Genomic DNA, 20,566 nt, shown 5'->3' on the forward strand with positions numbered 1-20,566 from the left:
CTGTGACCTGCCCATGACTTTTACGAAAAATACCTGTGATTAAATTGTCGCCTTCCTCATTGTCAATGAAATAAATCGAAACACTTCCACCTGCAAGTGGATTTAGCCCAGGACCCTCAGAGTCAGCAGCTGTTACACCCCCCACTGAGCTCTCTGTCAGGTGTCCCAATGCTGGAAGCCTCCTGTTTACACCCTAAGGTAGCGTTTTTGCACCGGGGGGCTGATATTTTGGACTGAACACTGTAGCAGGGAAAGGTGCTGCTGTGCTCCAGAAAACAAGCCACCTCTGCACAAAGAGGGAGAAAAGGACCTGCCAAAGCCCGGGATTGAACCAGGGACCTTTAGATCTTCAGTCTAACGCTCTCCCAACTGAGCTACTTCGGCAGCTGCATAGTGTGCCTTTGGCCTGCTGCTGCTCTGTCCGGGATGTTTTTGTCAGCCTTGGCACACAAAAAGGACTTTGTTGTGAGCGGCCCATGAAGGCAAGACTTGCTTTTGCCTGCCTTGCTCAGCTTGACTTGCTTCCTCACCCCATTCCTGCCTCAGTTCCTAGGTTGACCTGGTGGCCGAAGCAGACTGGGGGCCAGTCGCCCATGGAGGAAGTTGAGCTGGACCCTGAGCTAGACTAGACCCTGGTGGCGAGAGTCTGGCCACCACTTGCCACCCCACCCTGTCGTCCTGGCTTCCCCTACTGGACGTCATTTAGGGAGGGAAGTGGGGCTTCTGCCTCCCCTCCCGATTTTCATACCGCAGAGGAGTGTGAAGAGGAAAACGAATGGCTGCTCCACACTCCCACTGGAGGAACCCGACGCCCTTAGCTGTTGGCTGACAGGCCTGTCCCCGAGGAGTGGGAACAGCAGCTGCCGCCTCCCCCTCGGCTCCAGGCTGCATTTCCCGTCTCCTAAGGGCCAGGCTCTCTGCCATGGAAACAGCTGCCACTGCTCTCCATGGGTCTGTGTTCCACACAGCAACGTACAAACCTGCTCCCAACTGAAGCGGGGTCAGACACTGACAGGGCTGGTGACACAAACACTTCAGACTATGAACCCTAGGGCCCTTTCTTTCTTTAAGCCGGGACGTGCCAGTCAACTGCTAACCAGGGTGTTGTCTTCATCTTGAAATACCTCTCAGGACATTTGACAGGGGAAGGGAAACCCCCTCCCACCAATGGCTCCCTGTGAAGGAGTTGTACCATACCTGCCCCTGGAGACTGGCCGTTTTTATACTCTTGGAGCTTTTTCTTTTCAGACCCATCCTGATCCCAGTCTAGGGGCCAACCTCCGCAGTTCAGAGTTGAGAATTTACTGCCATCACCCCCCGAATGGCACTTTCTAGGTGAATGAGAGAAAGTCAGTGGGGGAAGTGACATGGCTCATGAACACTGATGCTGTGGGCGAGGCCTGGACTCACAGCCCCAGCAGTGCATCCCCCTGCCCTTGCCAGATGCACCCTGTAGGTGCTGCCGAAACAAACCTGGGAAGTGGGCAGTTATCTGAGTCTGTGGTTATCAACTGTGGCTGGTAGCTGAAAAGCTGATGATTCCAACCACCTGAAGATGGCATAGGCGCCGACTTCTGCTGGCGCCGGTGGGTGCTCGACCCCCCTCTGCCCCTGGCCACTCCCCGACTCCCCCCTGCTCAACCCCCTGTCGTTGCAGGAGGGGAATGTCACGCCAGGAATCCTGGTGCTCAGGCTCTCTGATGGGACTGCCCTGGGATGGGGGGGTGCCGTGGCCGGATCCATTAGGTAACCAGACTGAGCCAACTCATACCCTTGGCATGCTGCCCACTGCAACGATGGGGCCTTTTAACACACACATCCTGGCCCGGGGTGGGATCCGGCTGCCACATCTGGTATCTATGCCCCAAGCACTGGTCGTCACGCAGAAGTTGTTGGTTTCCCTGATGAACGTATGGCAGAGGGGAAGGCGGCAGCCCAGCTGGCTGGAGAAGAGGGATCCATTCTGCCCCCCGAAGAGAGAGGGAAAAGGTCCATCTGACTGTCCTGGTAGCAGCACAGCGAGGATCCCTCTGGCCTCCCACAGCCACGTCCATCCAGCCTCTCCACAGGACGGGGGCACCCAGTGCTCGGCAGCCCCAGCTTTCGCTCCTGAGCTCTCCCGGCAGACGTGCGGCAAGCCCACTTAGGGTGACCAGCTCACAAGAGTGAAATATCAGGACACATTGGGTGACCGGGTCGGGGGGGAGAAAGACAGACACAGGTGCACAGCCCCGACCGGAGCCAGAGCACTGGTCTGCCGGTCCCTGTGCTACCAGCGTGCCCCTTCCAGTTGGGGGTGGGCCCACGCTGCGCCACACAGCTCCCCTGCCCAGCGACCCCGGATCCACTATGCCCAGAGCCCCCCTACAACCCTTCCACCACGAACGCACAGTGCTGTGCGCACACACACCCCGCCCAGCGCCCCCCTGCCCACGGCCCCACCACAGCTGCCCAGCACCCCACCCAGAACCCCCGACTCGCTCGTTTCCCAATACACACACATTCTCCTCCTTCCCAGTGCCCTTCCCCACAGCCCCACCGCCACAACTACACAATGTCCCCCACAGACCCCACTGCCCAGTGCCCTGACACACACAGCTCTCCCCCACTGCCCAGCACCCCCCAACAGGCCCCCACCGCATAGCCCCCCAAAACACACAAACCTCCCCACTGCCCAGCACCCTCAGTGAAGGCCACCCACAGACCAGCATTCTCTCTGCGGCCAGCATCACAAGGTGGTAGGAAAGCACAGCCAGCCCCCCAGTGAGGCCTCTGACCATTCCCACTCAAGGGGTCCTTTTGGCGGTGGCACAGGAGATATTTCCCGAAGAGGGTTTTCCCCAGCTTCTGAGAAGCACCCAGGGCTTGCTCTTGTGGTGGACGGGTGAATACATTTAGGCGGCCTGGCTAGTTCAGCTGGCTGCACATAGAATCATAGAATCACAGAATATCAGGGTTGGAAGGGACCTCAGGAGATCATCTAGTCCAACCCCCTGCTCAAAGCAGGACCAGTCCCCAACTAAATCATCCCAGCCAGGGCTTTGTCAAGCCTGACCTTAAAAACTTCGAAAGAAGGAGATTCCATCACCTCCCTAGGTAACGCATTCCAGTGTTTCACCACCCTCCTAGTGAAAAAGCTTTTCCTAATATCCAACCTAAACCTCCCTGTTAGGGAGCTTATTCCTTCACCCACTTACTTCCCTGGTCCTTCTCGCATGAACAGAGAGCAACAATACCCGAAGTCCAAAGGTGCAAACAATTCGATGTTTATTGGGGTGAACTTCCAGCAAGCATGATTCCAGTTTCCTTACTTAGTATCCTCCTTCCCAGCTCTGACACCACAGAGCCTTACACCTGTGTCTCTGTTCCCATTCCTACCCTTAGCCAAACATGATTCCAACTTCCTTACTCCCATTCCCTGTTCCCATTTCCCCCTTTAGCAAAACATGATTCCAATTTTCTTACCCCTGTTCCCATCTCCCTCCCACACCCACCCTCCCTTCCACACCCACTCACTTCATTGACTACAGATTATATAGTAAAACTTGAGTTCTGCTTAGCTATACCTTAACCAATCATTTTCCTGAAATTTAACTAACCAATCCTAACATATTGTAACATGATTATGTAACCAATTATATCCCACCACCTTAATTAGTTTACACCCAGCAAAATTAATTATACAGCAGACAGAAACAATCACAGAACCAGACAGAGATTATACAGACAAACAATAGCAAAGTGGGAACTATAATGACAAGACAATACAGAAGTGAGGATTTCACATCCCAGTATTGATAAGTGAGTTCTTGCCAGACAGGATGCTATCAAACTAAGTTTCCTTTTACATTTTCTAGGCACTTCCCTTTCTCTGGAGGTGATAGGAATACAATCCTGTCCTGATAGCGCCTGACAGCCCAATAGCACCTTATTTCAGTGTGACTAGTTTGGAATGTGAGGATGTGACCGTTTGCTTCCCAGCTTATGGCTGCCTCTGCTGCTTAGCCAAAGGCCTTAGCCTAAGAACAGGGCATCAGATTGTCACAGTAAGAGAAGGCCCTTACACCAGCAGACAGTGATTTTGATTCTTTCTTTTATACCTCTAGAACTAGCCAAGCGATAAGAATATACCTAAATTCCTAAAGTACAGGCCTTTGCAGACAGGCCTGAATATCTTTATCCTAACACTCCCCCACTGCAACTTGAGACCATTACTCCTTGTTCTGTCATCCGCTACCACTGGGAACAGTCTAGAGCCATCCTCTTTGGAACCCCCTTTCAGGTAGTTGAAAGCAGCTATCAAATCCCCCCTCATTCTTCTCTTCCGCAGACTAAACAATCCCAGTTCCCTCAGCCTCTCCTCAGAAGTCATGTGTTCCAGTCCCCTAATCATTTTTGTTGCCCTCCGCTGGACTCCTTCCAATTTCTCCACTTCCTTCTTGTAGTGTGGGGCCCAAAACTGGACACAGTACTCCAGATGAGGCCTCACCAATGTCGAATAGAGGGGAACGATCACGTCCCTCGATCTGCTGGCAATGCCCTTACGTATACATCCCAAAATGCCATTGGCCTTCTTGGCAGCAAGGGCACACTGTTGACTCATATCCAGCTTCTCGTCCACTGTCACCCCTAGGTCCTTTTCTGCAGAAATGCTGCCAAGCCATTCGGTCCCTAGTCTGTAGCGGTGCATTGGATTCTTCCGTCCTAAGTGCAGGACTCTGCACTTGTCCTTGTTGAAACTCATCAGATTTATTTTGGCCCAATCCTCCAATTTGTCTAGGGCCCTCTGTATCCTACCCCTACCCTCCAGTGTATCTACCTCTCCTCCCAGTTTAGTGTCATCTGCAAACTTGCTGCGGGTGCAATCCACACCATCCTCCAGATCATTTATGAAGATATTGAACAAAACTGGCCCCAGGACCGACCTTTGGGGCACTCCACTTGATACTGGCTGCCAATTAGACATGGAGCCATTGATCATTACCCTTCGAGCCCGACAATCTAGCCAACTTTTATCCACCTTATCGTCCATTTATCCAGCCCATACTTCTTTCACTTGCTGGGAAGAATACTGTGGGAGACTGTGTCAAAAGCTTTGCTAAAGTCAAGGAACAACACGTCCACTGCTTTCCCCTCATCCACAGAGCCGGTTATCTCATCAAAGAAGGCAATTACATTAGTCAGGCATGACTTGCCCTTGGTGAATCCTTGCTGACTGTTTCTGATCACTTTCATCTCCTCTAAGTGCTTCAGAATTGATTCCTTGAGGACCTGCTCCATGATTTTTCCAGGGACTGAGGTGAGGCTGACTGGCCTGTAGTTCCCAGGATCCTCCTCCTTCACTTTTTTAAAGATGGGCACTACATTCACCTTTTTCTAGTTGTCTGGGACTTCCCCTGATCACCATGAGTTTTCAAAGATAATGGCCAATGGCTCTGCAATCATATCCGCCAACTCCTTTAGCATTCTCAGATGCAGCACATCCGGCCCCATGGACTTGTGCTCGTCCAGCTTTTCTAAATAGTCCCGAACCACTTCTTTCTTCACAGAGGGCTGGTCACCTCCTCCCCATGCTGTGCTGCCCAGTGCAGTAGTCTGGGAGCTGACCTTGTTCGTGAAGACAGAGGCAAAAAAAGCATTGAGTACATTAGCTTTTTCCACATCCTGTCACTAGGCTGCCTTCCTCATTCAGTAAGGAGCCCACACTTTCCTTGACTTTTTCTTGTTGCCAACATACCTGAAGAAACCCTTCTTGTTACTCTTAACATCTCTTGCTAGCTGCACCTCAAGGTGTGATTTGGCCTTCCTGATTTCACTCCTGCATGCCCGAGCAATACCTTTATACTCTTCTCTGGTCATTTGTCCAATCTTTCACTTCTTATAAGCTTCTTTTTTGAGTTTAAGATCAGCAAGGATTTCACTGTTAAGCCAAACTGGTCGCCTGCCATACTTACTATTCTTTCTGCACATCGGGATGGTTTGTCCCTGTAACCTCAATAAGGATTCTTTAAAATACAGCCAACTCTCCTGGACTCCTTTCCCCCTCATGTTATTCTCCCAGGGGATCCTGCCCATCAGTTCCCTGAGGGAGTCTGCTTTTCTGAAGTCCAGGGTCCGTATTCTGCTTCTCTCCTTTCTTCCCTGTGTCAGGATCCTGAACTCAACCATCTCATGCTCACTGCCTCCCAGGTTCCCATCCACCTTTGCTTCCCCTACTAATTCTTCCCGGTTTGTGAGCAGCAGGTCAAGAAGAGCTCTGCCCCTAGTTGGTTCCTCCAACACTTGCACCAGGATATTGTCCCTGACATTTTCCAAAAGCTTCCTGGATTGTCTGTGCACCGCTGTATTGCTCTCCCAGCAGATATCAGGGTGATTGAAGTCTCCCATGAGAAGCAGGGCTTGCAATCTAGTAACTTCCATGAGTTGCCGGAAGAAAGCCTCATGTTGCTCACACGAGCCTCTGATAGTGTGGCTGATACTATTAGGCCCTGTGATGGTGTCCCCTGAATAGATATGTGGGCACAGTTGGCAACGGGCTTTGTTGCAAGGATAGGTTCCTGGGCTAGTGGTTCTGTTGTGTGGTATGTGGTTGTTGGTGAGTATTTGCTTCAGGTTGCGGGCTGTCTGTAGGCAAGGACTGGCCTGTCTCCCAAGATTTGTGAGAGTGTTGGATCATCCTTCAGGATAGGTTGTAGATCCTTAATAATGCGTTGGAGGGGTTTTAGTTGGGGGCTGAAGGTGACGGCTAGTGGCGTTCTGTTATTTTCTTTGTTAGGCAGGCCTAACAAGGGTGAGAAAACCTGGATTTATGCTGGAAATGGCCCACCTTGATTATCATACACATTGTGAAGAGAGTGGTCACTTTGGATGGGCTATTACCAGCAGGAGAGTGAGTTTGGGGGGGGGGGGCGGAGGGTGAGAAAACCTGGATTTGTGCTGGAAATGGCCCAACTTAATGATCACTTTAGATAAGCTATTACCAGCAGGACAGTGGGGTGGGAGGGGGTATTGTTTCATGGTCTCTCTGTGTATATAATGTCTACTGCAGTTTCCACGGTATGCATCCGATGAAGTGAGCTGTAGCTCACGAAAGCTCATGCTCAAATAAATTGGTTAGTCTCTAAGGTGCCACAAGTACTCCTTTTCTTCTTGCCAGACAGGAGGCTCTCTTAAGATCTGTTTCTGTATCTGGTGGTGATGGGCACTATCAGGACAGAATCGTCTTCCTAGCCGCCCAGTATCACTGTATTTCAATGGGACGGGTCGGGGATGTGAGGATGTGACGGTTCGCTTCCCAGTTTATGGCTGCCCCTGCAGCTTAGCCAAAGGCCTTAGCTTAAGAACCCAGCCTCAGACTCTCCTTGGGAGAGAAGGCCCGCACACAGGCAGACTGTGATTTTGATTCTTTGTTTTGCACCCCGTAACTAGCTAAGTGATGAAAACACACAGTAAAAATACACTGTGATAAAAAAAAGCCTGTACTCTTAAAGTATAGGCTTTACAGGCGGGCCTGAATATTTCTATTCTAACAAGGATCGTTTGGGAAATTAGCCTTTGCTGACAAGGTTTGTCTCTGTTCCTATTTCACCTTCCCGGTGTTATGCAGAGGGATCTTTGGCATATTTTTGCGAGCTTAATAACTATCTCCGAAACTTTATTTACTCAAACTTCAAAATTGGTGTCACCTGATTTTTGCATTGCCCTGTGAAAAAACAGCGGACACGTTGGGCTTTCTACAGGGCGTCATGATGCTAAAGTTGGGGAATTCAATCGCTGTACTTGTGTGTGGGGGGGTGTTTCTCCACAGCTGACTCAGAGCTTCCAGCCTCAGGCTGCCCCTGCCTCACTGCCAGGCACACCGGGCTGTTAGCTGCACCCACTGTCCTTGCCAGGGGTCCCGGCTGAACCCTGCGGGTGACTCTGCAGGTGGAGAAGGTGCTGTGTAGCAATGTAGAGCAGGTGCAGGAAGGAGCCGGGGTCACTATTCAAATTCTGAATTGCACAATTTTCCAAAGTTGGGAATGTCAAAAACCAATTCTAACGGGAAGGCGAATGCAGTGCAGTTACACTGGAGGGGCCCAGACCTGCAGGCTTCTGTACTCAGAGGTGCTGACTTGGAGACTTCCTGGGGGTTGCTTGACCCCTGCCCCCACCTCTGTCCAGTCTCTTGCCATGCCACCCTATTTCTTCCTCTCCCCAGTCCTCCCGCACGCCTGATCAATGGCAGGTGGGAGGAGCTGAAGGAGAAGAGGAGGAGCTTGTGGGCCAGGCCTGCTAGCAGGTAGGAGGTGCTGGTGGGGAGCTGGCTGCCAGTGGGTGCTGAGCACCTGCTTTTTTGTTTCTGTTCGTGTTGCAGCCCCATAGCACCCAGGGAGTCAGCGCCTCTGGCTGCACTGACGGCTCCTTTCACACTCTAGAGGGAGGAACAGAACCAGGGTTACGGCTGATCTATGGGGCAGGGGGTGTTAGGTGAGTGGCAGAGGCTTCAGGTGCTGAGAGTTTGCCTGACACCTCAGGGGCACAGTGTGAGGTGGTGTCCCAGGGATCTCTATGAAAGGAGCAGAACAAGATTTACTTGGGGTGGGGAGAGAATTGAGAGCATCTCAGGGGTTGTAGAGAGTATTGCCCGGGTTAGAGACTGGCTGTCATAAATACAAAGGGAAGGGTAAACACCTTTAAAATCCCTCCTGGCCAGAGGAAAAATACTTTCACCTGTAAAGGGTTAAGAAGCTAGGATAACCTCGCTGGCACCTGACCAAAATGACCAACGAGGAGACAAGATACTTTCAAAAGCTGGGAGGAGGGAGAAAAACAAAGGGTCTGTATCTGTCTGGGTGATGCTTTTGCCGGAGACAGAACAGGAATGGAGTCCTAGAACTTTGTAAGTAATCTAGCTAGATGTGCATTAGATTATGATTTCTTTAAATGGCTGAGAAAATAAGCTGTGCTGAATAGAATGACTATTCCTGTCTGTGTGTCTTTTTGTAACTTAAGGTTTTGCCTCAAGGGATTCTCTATGTTTTGAATCTAATTACCCTGTAAGGTATTTACCATCCTGATTTTACAGAGGTGATTCTTTTTTTTTACTGTTTCTTCTATTAAAATTCTTCTTTTCAAGAACTGAATGTTTTTTTCATGGTTCTTAAGATCCAAGGGTTTGGGTCTGTGGTCACCTATGCAAATTGGTGAGGATTTTTACCAAACCTTCCCCAGGAAGTGGGATGCAAGGATTGGGAGGATTTTGGGGGGAAAGACATTTCCAAACAACGCTTTCCTAATAAAATAAACCCGGATAAATGTTTGGTGGCAGCAGTGGAAGTCCAAGGGCAAAGGGTAAAATAGTTTATACTTTGGGGAAGTTTTAACCTAAGCTGGTAAAAGTAAGCTTAGGAGGTTTTCATGCAGGTCCCCATATCTGTACCCTAGAGTTCAGAGTGGGGAAGGAACCTTGACACTGGCTAAAACACAGGCCTCGCTGTGAGCAGGATTCGAACCTGCGCAGGGGAACCCTATTGGATTTCGACTCCAACGCCTTAACCACTCGGCCATCACAGCTGCGAGCACACTTGTGCTTGAATGCCACAGAAACTGGTAAATAATCGCAATGCCTAGGCTTGACATCATCTGAAATACAGAATTCCCACAGCAAACCTGGCTCCGAAAGCACAGGGGGGATTTGGGGTTTGTTCTCTTTGCTTTGCCATGTGCAGTCGCACACAGAGGGCTTTCAAAAGTCTCCCCTCCCACAAAGCGGGAATGGGAAATGATTCTCAACTTGCAGCTTGATGTGAATGAGGATGTCTGGACCACAGGGCCAGGGACTGACCTGTGCTAGAGAAACTAGTGACACATGGAACCATGGAATAGCAGCAGGACTGTGCAGGAAAATGTCTCACAAGAGGCATTAGTGCATTCGTGGTTTGGTAGCAGAAGTCACAGAGATCGGGGGGAGGTCTAGCTTTGGGTTCTGGCCAACAGAGGGATGAGTTTTATTGTCTCCAAATTTCAGTAGAAAAATTCAGACCCAAACTGTGTGTGGTGGGGGTTTCTGGGGTTTGCATTTGGTTTGGTTTGTTTTTCTCATTTGAAATGTTCTTGATAATTTGTCTGAGAAAACTGTTTGGACAAGGGCAAGGACAAGTTAGAACAATTAAAAATCTCCATGGGAGTGAGGGGGTCCTTCAGCGCCGGGAGAGGGGTGGAGATTTTCATGAGGGGAGTTGAGGCGATAAATGAGAGGCTTTTGCTCCAGCAGCAGGAGAGGCTTGGCAGGTTCATTTTTACCAAGTGAACCCCCCCCCCCCCAACGCACACACAAACACACACATACATTGCTCCCCTGATGCTGCTGCCCCAGCTCAAACCCCACTGTCACCCCCGGCATGTGACCTACAGCTTCCTGCTGACAAAGCCCTTATATATCAGAGACAAACTCCCCTAGTCTGCCCTTTCTCCCGGCTGAGCCCTCCCCACACAGAGCCCAGGACAGCCCCGACCTAGCTGGATCTCGCAGCAGTTGACCGAGGATGCGCGTTGCTGACACAAAGAGCCAAGTGGGCACACACCCAAGCAATGTAATAACTGTGTCGGTTCCAGTGACATAACTGTGCAGTACAGACATTGCCTGAGTATTTCACTCCTTGCACTGAGATGGGAGCGTAAAACACCCACCCACCATTGGAATCCCCCAATTTACTATCTCTGCCCTTCCCAGAAAGTCATAAACTTCAGTTCATTCTTGCTAGCAGAGGGGAAATTCAAGTGACACTTATGTTTACGATTGATTAAATAATGTTTAGAGTTTTATTAATATAATAGAAAAATTAACAGTAATTTCTGGACAAAACACCGCAAGGTGAAACAGGAACAGAGACAAACCTTGTCAGTAAAGTCTCTTTTCCCCAAAGATCCTCAAAATATTCTTAATTCCCACCCACCGCCATAGGACATCTGTACAGGTTAAGTGCCCTGCATCCATCTTCCCATTAGAATTGCTCTTGTTGGACATTCCCAGACCTGGACACTGGTGAAATACAGAATTTGAGCAGCAAACCCAGCTCCCTGCACCAAGGGCCGGGGCGGGGGGGGTGTGTGTGTCTTCCTGTCACTTACTCCTTTATAATACCACAGAGAAATATTTTTCAAAAGCCAAACCATCCCTACACCATCCTCAGTCAGCCAATGAACAGGGAAAAGGTTACAGACAGCAGAGACCTTAGAAACAGTTAGGTCACAACAAGCCCACCTCACAAAGTGGTCGAGTAGTTAAAACAATAGCCTGCTAATCTTTTGTCATCCTTGTGGGCAGGAGCTGCGGAAGCCCTCTAAAAGTCTGGGGGCCACAGGCACAAAAACTGTGGCCCACCCCTTCCCCCTGAGCTCCCACTCTCCCCCCAAGATCCCAACCCCACATCGCCCCATCTCCCCAAGACCCTGCCCTCCGCCTGCTCCTCTCTACCCTCTCCTGCAGTCCCTTTTCCTTAGTGCTGGTAAAGAGTTGGAGGGCATAGTCCCCCCACCTTTAAAAGTTGGGTGTCAGGCCCCACTCCCTCCCCCACCCGTTCCAGCACCTCTGCTTCTGGGACTATTTTATTCTCCCCCATCTCTCTCAACCAACCATTTCCGTCCTTCAGCTCAGTGACAGTCCCACACTCTTTGCTTCCTACACACAAAGATTCACACACAGACCTTGCAAGGAAAACCTCCCCAAGGAGTCAGAAGCACCTGAAGTGCTGGCAAATCAAGGAGAACTGACAGTGGCACCCAGAGAGGTTCCCCAGCAGATGAAGGGGATCCCCTGCTGCCCAGGGTCACCAATTGTAGAGAAGAACCAATTGGGTTTGCTTTTGGGAAGCTGCCAGAAATCAGATCTAAAATCATTTTTCAGTCTGAGATACGGTTACAGCATCCACAACCCCAGTGTCACAACTCTTGAAATCGCTTGGTCCTTATATTTTACCAGCCACAGAACTAAAGGGATTTGAAATAAACCCCTGTTCAGAGTCAATGAGGAGTGAGGGATCTTGGGGCTTTTCATTTCTTAGCCTCTGGCACCATGACGTGGCCATTTCAGTTTACTCCTTATAACAGTGCTCAGCACCCGTCGATCCTGCAGCCTCGGCCAGTCGATCCCGATCTCCAGGCCGCTAAAAGTCCAGCAGCACAGCGGGGCTCAGAGGCTGCCTGCCTGCCCTGGCCCTGGGACCCTCCCAGACCAGGCTGGCTGCTGGCACATCTCTGCGGCCCATGGGGAAAGGGGAGGATGATGCAGCTCCACGCGCTGCCCCCACCCCCAGAACTGTCCCCGCAGCTCCCATTGGCTTGGAACTGGCCAATGGGAGCTGTAGGGACAGCGTTGCAGGTGCGGGCAGCACATGGAGACCTGCTGCCCCCCTCCCTCCCAGAGGCCGCACGCACAGAGATGCCAGCAGCCAGCTGCTGACTGGGAGCCACCTGTGGTAAACGGCTCCCAGCAGGAGCCTGCACCCCAACCCCCAGCCCGGCGCTCCCTCCAGTCCCCGCACCCCAACACTCTGCCCCAGACCAGAACCTCTCCTGCACCCAAATTCCGCCCCCCCAAGCCTCCACCCCACAGCCCCTCCTACACCCCAATGTTGCCGGCACCCAGTGCCAGAGGCAAGCAAGAGCAGGGGTTCGTTGCCCAGTGTGCATCACCCAATAATCACAGCGGGATGGAGAAGCAGAAAAGTTTATTCGAAGCTTCAAAGAAGGTACAGGGAGAATAGAATCTCAAATCCTGCACACAGAGCAGGAAGTTACACAGGCTTTTATACATCCTTTCTTCGACATACTTATCCAATAGCAAGCTGCCCTAAGTATCCATATAGCCAGCCAATCCAGTTACCAGCTAGTTCCCTTGTTCTCTGTACCATCTGTTAAACCATACATAAAGCTGCTTTATTCAGCATAGTTCTTCCATATCTGCCCTGTTTGGCCTTGGTTAGTTTCAGGCAGTCTGACTCTGCAACTTATTGTTGCAGATCCTCAGCATAACTGCTGCGAGTGCCTCCAGGCGGGGGCCAAGGACACTTGGGCCTAGTGCGAGGGGGCTTCATCGACACTCGTGGTCTTCCTTCCCCTCGAGTTACCTAGTGGCCATGCCCAGTGTCACCAACACCAACACTCTGCCCCAGCCTGGAGCCCCCTCCTGCACCAAGCTCCCTCCCAGAGCCTGCACCCCTCACTCCCTCACTCCCCGACACTCTGCCCCACACATGCAGGCTGCTAGGCAGCAGCTTTGGTAACAGCACATCAGTCTCTAGGTGTCCCTGTGGTGCAAGGGGTCAGCGCGTTCGGCTGTTAACCGAGAGGATGGTGGTTCAAGCCCACCCAGGGAGGACAATAAGCCTGGGCTACTTCCTTGCTCCTCAAGACGTGCTGGAAGCCTCAAAGGCCCTTTTTTGCCACCTCAAAACCATCCCTCTTGGCCTCAGCAGTTTCAGCTGGTGGCCCTCAGATTGCGCTGGATGCGACCCAGAATCCCATCTCCCAGCAGCCATGCTGGGGGCTTGGGCTTAATCCTCAAGGCCAAGTGCAAAACCTTCAGCCGGGAACATTTCACTCCCTTCCCACCCAGGCAGCAAGGGAGAAACAGACGAGACGCTCCAGCTCGAAGACGCCTCCCTCCCACTTCCCTGTTGGCTGTGCAAAGCTCTTGGCCTGCCTCATGCCTCGTCAGGGAAGTGCGGCCATGCTGCCCCAGACTGAGTCACGGCAGCAGCCTGGCCTGCCCCGGCTGATGGAGTGCAGAGCCCCGTGACTCAATGGCAGGTCGAGTCGGGAGCCTCGGCTCTTTCCCTAGACAGCCACACAGACCTGCCCAGAGCTGCCCAGCGTCCCGAGAGCCTCCCTCATGTTCTCCTGCAGGAGCCGCCTGCCGGTGCGGGTGGGAGAAGGGGACGAGGAAGTACGGCTGTCTCAGGCCGGGACAGGAGCCCTCACCACATGCAGGCCTCTTGCCTTCAGCCCAGGTACCCAGAGGTGCCGGGGAACTCCCTGGCAGGCCCCCTCCTCAGCCACCTCTGGCCTCATGGCCAAGGCTCTTGGCACTCTGCTGGTCGCCGACTCACTTGAAGGCCCAGAGCAAAAAGAAACAAGTGCAGCCCTAGCAGGGGACGGTTTCGATCCACCGACCTCTGGGTTATGGGCCCAGCACACTGCCGCTGGCCACTCTGCTGGGTCTTCACCCACAGCCCCTGGCATCTGGATTTAGGGGCAGATTAACCTTTTGTGGGCCCTGGTGCCAAGCATATTTGTGGGCCCCTATGTCGTCACTGTGGGCTCCGAGCATGGGCCTGGTGTGGCAGGGCCATTGGTGACCTAGTGTCCCCGGTCCTGAATCTCAGAGACATTTTTCATTTTGATCACACACCTCTACATGACTAGCTGCATTGCCATACACAGCTCCCTCAGCCCCCAGTTCTTCTCACTGAGCTCTACCATGTGGGTTTACCAGTGTCCACAGTGAGCAGAACTTTCAGAGTGATCAGGGAAGCTCCCCACAGATTTATCTCCTTCCTCATTCAGACCTTCTATAGCCACGTCTCCAGTGCCACCCCATGTCACCAGTCACTGTGTGTGGTCCCACTCTCAGCTCAAAGATCCAAAGCCAGCAGATACCTGCTCAGTTCTGACAAATCCCCTCCCCAGCACCCATCCTGCCAGTCGAGCAAGCCCCTTGCAAACACGATTTCCCCAAAGTGAGGACTTAGCCCTTGGGAATTTGAAGACACCAGCCTTTCTCCCTCTGCTCCCATCTACAGGCTAGTCTACTGCCTGGTCACCACCACCTCTCCCCATGCTTGTTTCCTTTCTACTTTGGACATGCTCCCCAACCAGCTGGGACTATTCTCCCACTGCAAGCCTCACCTGCTTTCTCATTCCCTGATCCCCTTGATATTCCTTTCCTATGGGTGACCTCTGTTCCTTGAGGTTAATTCCAGTTTCTTTATCTGCTCCTAGCTTAATGGCCCCCAATAGTCACAGAGCCACCTGCAGCTTCTCTGACTATAGCCATGGGGCCCATTGTCAGAGGCCAGCCTTAGATACCCGTAACTACTAGTCAAGGGAGGGGTGGCAATTCCAAGGCTGGGCATGCTTGAACCTAGCAACGGCAGCACTAGGGCCTCTAAATCCTTAGCGCTGGCCCTAGGCAGCTGCAGACTCTGCAGTTAAGGGCTTCCCTCCTCTAGGTCATGGCTTTAAGTGCCTGAGATGCCCATCACCTGCAGCAGAGGCCACCAATTCCCACGCACCCCTCAGCTAGCACGTAGTCGTGCGGAAAGTGCAGCCTGGATGATTTTGGAGGCTGGGGTACCAGGAAGTTCCCATCCCTGAGCAGCAGCTCTGCAACAAGCTCACATGTCCCCCCTCCGCTCTGGGACCAGGACCAGTTCTGCAGCTCTGTGAGAGGAGAGGAAGCGAGTGTTATGGGCCCCGTCTGATCTCGGGCCTGGCACGATGGAGCCATTGGTGCCACGGTGAATCCGGTCCTGTCCGGACTAGCGCCTTGCAAGCTCTAGCGTGGGCAGGAGATCTGCAGGCTGCACAGCCTTGGTAACAGCAGACAAGTCTCTAGGTGTCTCTGTGGCTCAATGGGTCAACACATTTGGCTGTTAACCGAGAGGATGGTGGTTCAAGCCCACTCAGGGACGCTAGTAACCTCGTGCTATTTCCTTGCTCCTCAAGATGTGCTGGGCGCCTCAAAGGCCCCTTTTTGCCACCTCAAAGCCATCCCTCTTGGCCTCAGGGGGTTCAGCTGGTTACTCGAAGAGTGCGCTGGGTGCGAATCAGAAACCCATCTCCCAGCAGCCACGCCGGGTACTCGGCCTTAATCCTCAAGGTTGAGGGCTAAACCTTGAGCCAGGAATGTTTGGTCCCTTCCTGCCTCCACCAAGCAGCAAGGGAGAAATGGACGAGACATGCCAGCTCGAAGACGCCTCCCTCCCACTTCCCTGTTGGCTGTGCAAAGCTCTTGGTGTGTCTCATGCCTCGTCAGGGAAGCGCGGCCATGCTGAGTCCCGGCCGCAGCCTGGCCGGCCCCGGCTGATGGAGTGCAGAGCCCCGCGAGTCAACGGCAGGTCAAGTCAGGGCCGCATAACCTGCCCTTTCCGTGCTACGGGGCTGGGGAGGCTGGGGCCGCACAGCCCACTCTGGGGCTGGGGGGAAGCCTCGGGGCACAAGCCTCTGGCGGGAGCTGGCTGCTGCAGTGGAACCCAGGCTGTCTCTAGAAGAACTTTTGGAGCTGACCGGGGGAAAACGCCTTTGATAACAGCTAGCTCACGTTTAAACTGACTTTTTTTAAACCATTTTTATCACACTAACTAATCCTTGAATCCTAGTGTCACCCCCCATAAAATGGCTTCAGCCTTGCATTTTACCCAGGGTAAAACGAAACATCCCTTCAAATACAATGGAGTGGAGATCAATCCCTTTTCAGAGTTAATGCACATGAAAGAACCATGTTATGTTTCATCCCATATGTCCTGGTCCCATCGCCTTTCCCTCCTCTCCGTTACAAGTTGTGGTGTTTTGCACAGAAACTTTATTTCCTCAGAGAGACCTGGGAACAAGGGCTGCCTGCTACACGGTACCTTTAATAGGAGACAGCCGTCCCTGTCAGCAAATCATCTCCCACCTTCACAGATGCAGGTGGGGGGAAAGCAGCAGCCTCTCCCTGCAGCACCCAGCTGTTGCTCCTGGATGCACGGCCTTGGTGTTTGCTGGTGCCACCAGCAGGGGATCGGCGTCATGTACCTCCCAGCCCCTTGGGGCTCCAGGCAGCACATTTGCAGGCATGTGGGGCTGGGGATGTTCTTGACAGGGTAGGAACCTTCAACTCTGCAGGCAGCTGGTGAGTTCCCAACTCACCTACCGGGGGGCTGAGAGGCTCTGGGGGAAGACTTTGGGCTCTAGCTTGCCAGGGCTCCAGGAGTGGGCTTGGGGTTTCAGGGCCCCTCCCTCCCTCGTGTCAGCCCCAGGGCTCTGGGCTTTAGCCTACCCACCTCCAGCCCTCCCCAGCTCCAGCCACAGGGCTTCAGCAGAGGGCTCTGGGCTTCAGCCCATGGGCTATGGCTTCAGACTTCAACCCCCGGGGCAGTGGGGCTCCGGCTTGGAAAAATTGCCACAGTTGCCACCAGCAAAAGTTGGTGGCCGCACTCGGAGGCCACCAAAAAAATGGTGATGGAACCCCTGCTCCAGAGCATGGAGGGGCAGCAGCTAAGGCCAGCGGGTAGCCTGGGTTGGGCAGATGCTCAGAGCAGAGCCCCAAAGGGCTGTCCTGTCTCCCTTCTCAGCAGCAAACCATCAATCCCCCCGACCCCTGAGACAGCAGCCTGGGGCTAAGGGCAGCACCCACTGGGGATTTCTCAACTTGCTCCCACTGGGGTAAGCAGGGACCTGGGGGTGTTTCTAGCAGAGCTGTTGGAACTGAAGTAGGGAAGCAGCTGTTTATAACAGGCAGCTCAAGAATGGCATCAGATGAGCAGACTATTGCTTTAACTACTAGGCAACCTTGCCCGATGAATGGACTCTTATTTCCTTGTTTCTAAGGTCTCTGCTTCCTGCAACCTTTTCCCCAAGTTCATTGGCTGGCTGGGCACGGGAGGGTCTGTACTATTTGAAAAGACCAAGTGCCAGGGACAAAGCACTCCAATCCCGCCTGGTGCGGGGAGCCAGGTTTGCTCTTCAAATTCTGTCGTTCGTAAATGTCCAGGTCTGGGAATGTCCCACAGAAGCCTTTCTAATGGGCAGCTGGCTGCAGAGCAGTTAAACTGCACAGAGCTCCTGTGGAGCACAGATGGGAATTAGAAACATTTTGAGGATCGTTTGGGAAATTAGCCTTTGCTGACAAGGGGTTTGTCTCTGTTCCTATTTCACCTTCCGGTGTTATGCAGAGGGATCTTTGGCATATTTTTGCGAGCTTAATAACTATCTCCGAAACTTTATTTACTCAAACTTCAAAATTGGTGTCACCTGATTTTTGCATCGCCCTGTGAAAAAACAGCGGACACGTGGGGCTTTCTACAGGGCGTCATGATGCTAAAGTTGGGGAATTCAATCGCTGTACCTGTGTGTGGGGGGGTTGCTTCTCCACAGCTGACTCAGAGCTTCCAGCCTCGGGCTGCCCCTGCTTCACTGCCAGGCACACCGGGCTGTTAGCTGCACCCACTGTCCTTGCCAGGGGTCCCGGCTAAACCCTGCGGGTGACTCTGCAGGTGGAGAAGGTGCTGTGTAGCGATGTAGAGCAGGTGCAGGAAGGAGCCAGGGTCACTATTCAAATTCTGAATTGCACAATTTTCCAAAGTTGGGAATGTCCAAAACCAATTCTAACAGGAAGGCGAATGCAGAGCAGTTACACTGGAGGGCCCAGACCTGCAGTGGGGGCACAGTGGAAATTAATAATGGGAAGATCATTTGTTAAATTAGTCGTCACTGACAACATTTCTCTCTGTTTCTATTTCAAGTTATGGTGTTATTTAGAATAATCGGTACATATTTTTACTGTAGTAATTAAACCCTTAACTTTATTTAATCAAGCCAAAAACTTAGTGTCACTTATTTTTTTCTCTGTCCTAGCAGGAATGAATTCAATTTTGTGATGTTCTAGAAAGTGCAGAGAGATTAACTGTGGGGAATTCAGTCTCTGTGTTTGTGAGCTGATGTTTTCCTCTCACAGTTCAGTGAATGCACTGCAATACTCAGAGGGATCTAAGGGCTGGTGTACGCTGGTCACTTAACTGGCAGAGCTACGTGTCTCAGGGTGTGAAAAATCCACACCCCCAAACCAATAGAGTTAAGCTGACCTAAGCCCTGGTTAGATAGCTCTAAATAAAAGGAAGAATTGTTCTGTCCCTGTCGCTATTACAGGGATGGGAAAACCCCTCCAGTCAGTGTAGTGAGGGTCTACCCAAGGTGCTAGAGAAGTGTCACAGCAACATTTTAAGTGTAGACAGCCAAAGAGACCAGATCTGGCTCCAGTTCACACTGTGGATGCTCAGGCACTAAGACTACAGTAATAATAAGAGCCCAGTGCTTCCGTAGTTGGCAGGATTTGAACCTGCGCGGGGCGACCCCAATGGATTTCTAGTCCATCGCCTTAACCACTTGGCCACAACTACTTGATGTACAGCTGTTCCACTACACTATGATTCAGTCCTCACAGAATTGTCACTTCAAATGGTTTGCTCAGACCAGCTTCCCCAGCACACTCAAGGCTGTGCATTAGTGTAAGTGTGTCCATGGCTGAACAGTGAGAATTCCTGCCCATTCCCCTTCCGGCTGGAGCACGATGAGAGTGTGTTTGTGTTAACGACATTGCTGTAGATCATTGTTCATTCCCCACGTTGACAAGCAAACAGTCCCTTTCCTATTCAAATCTCCAGCACATCATTCCAATAGCAGGGGTCGGGTTTTCCCTGTTGCATGGAAACTTTTCAGGGGGTTGGTGTGTGAACTCAGCCTTGCATTTCATCCTTGATTTTTCATGGACTAACAACAGCAGCATAAAGAAAGAGCCGAGCCAATTTCTCCCCAACGGGTACGCAGGGGGCCACTTCCCTCTGTCTGATCATTGCCATTGCAGGAGAGAAGGGTTCACTGGAATTGAGTGCCCTGGCTCAGACAAGAGACACAGGGAGGTTTTGCTGTTCATGGATCTGTGCAAAGGAAATTGTGTCTCTGTGTGAAATTGAGGAGGGAAATGAAACATCCACATGGTGGCCCAATGCCCTACGGCTCTGGGTGAAGGGCTCAGGCTGAGAAATGATTTAACAGGGGTTTGTTTCAATTATTTCCCTGATTAAAAACTATGGCTAAAAGGGGGCCATTGCTGTTAGTACTGGTACCTGTGTACCCGGTGCGTGTCAAGTCCATGGCCTTAACCAGGGGTAGTCGATTCTTTTTATCAAGATTCAAATTTCTTGGTCAAGGTACAGTCAAGGTCTAGACTCCAGAGAAAACAATACACTCAGGTAATAAGAAGTATGTAAAAAGATTTTGCAGTCACTGTGGGCATAGTTATGATGTGTTGTGTTTCACTCTTTGTATCTGGGGCCACCGCCTTTCCCTTTAGCCTTGCGTTTGACCAAGGGTAAAACAAAACATCTCTTCAGATACCAGGGAGTGTTTGTGTTCATTCCTGTGAGCTACACAGGGGTTTGATGTTGCTGCTTTCAATCCTCCGGCTCTGGCGGGATAAGGAACAATTCAGGCTGTCACTGAACTGAAGGCGGGAGATGATTTTTTGACTAGGAGAGGGACACCTCCTCTTAAAGGTGTTTGTCTGGCTGGCAACCCTGGTTCCCAGGTCTCTCCTGAGGGAAGAACGTTTCTATGCAAAATACCAAAACTTGTAAGGGAGAGGAGGGAAAGGTGATGGCCACACGATGGGGCCAGCATGAACCATAACGTGGTGCTTTCACGTGGGATGACTCTGAACATCGACTGATCTCCACTCCCTTGGATTTGAAGAGATGTTTACTTTTGGACTTGGGAAACTATGAGGCTGAAGCAATTATATCTGGGGTCTGAAACTCCCAGCCTCCGG

At 51.8% G+C, this 20,566-nt stretch overlaps 3 non-coding genes across 3 annotated transcripts; all 3 read right to left on the reverse strand.

The window, feature by feature from the left end:
• Positions 1 to 311: 311 nt before the first annotated feature.
• Positions 312 to 384, reverse strand: TRNAF-GAA (transfer RNA phenylalanine (anticodon GAA)). The gene has a single exon. It is a non-coding gene; the product is annotated as a tRNA-Phe (tRNA).
• A 9,089-nt stretch (positions 385 to 9,473) lies between these two features.
• On the reverse strand, positions 9,474 to 9,555 carry TRNAS-CGA (transfer RNA serine (anticodon CGA)). Its single transcript has one exon. It is a non-coding gene; the product is annotated as a tRNA-Ser (tRNA).
• Positions 9,556 to 19,057: 9,502 nt separating this feature from the next.
• Positions 19,058 to 19,139, reverse strand: TRNAS-AGA (transfer RNA serine (anticodon AGA)). The gene has a single exon. It is a non-coding gene; the product is annotated as a tRNA-Ser (tRNA).
• Between the last annotated feature and the right edge of the window lie 1,427 nt (positions 19,140 to 20,566).

The sequence above is a fragment of the Eretmochelys imbricata genome, chromosome 12 (genome assembly GCF_965152235.1).
Source record: "Eretmochelys imbricata isolate rEreImb1 chromosome 12, rEreImb1.hap1, whole genome shotgun sequence".
In the NCBI taxonomy this organism is placed as follows: domain Eukaryota; kingdom Metazoa; phylum Chordata; order Testudines; family Cheloniidae; genus Eretmochelys; species Eretmochelys imbricata.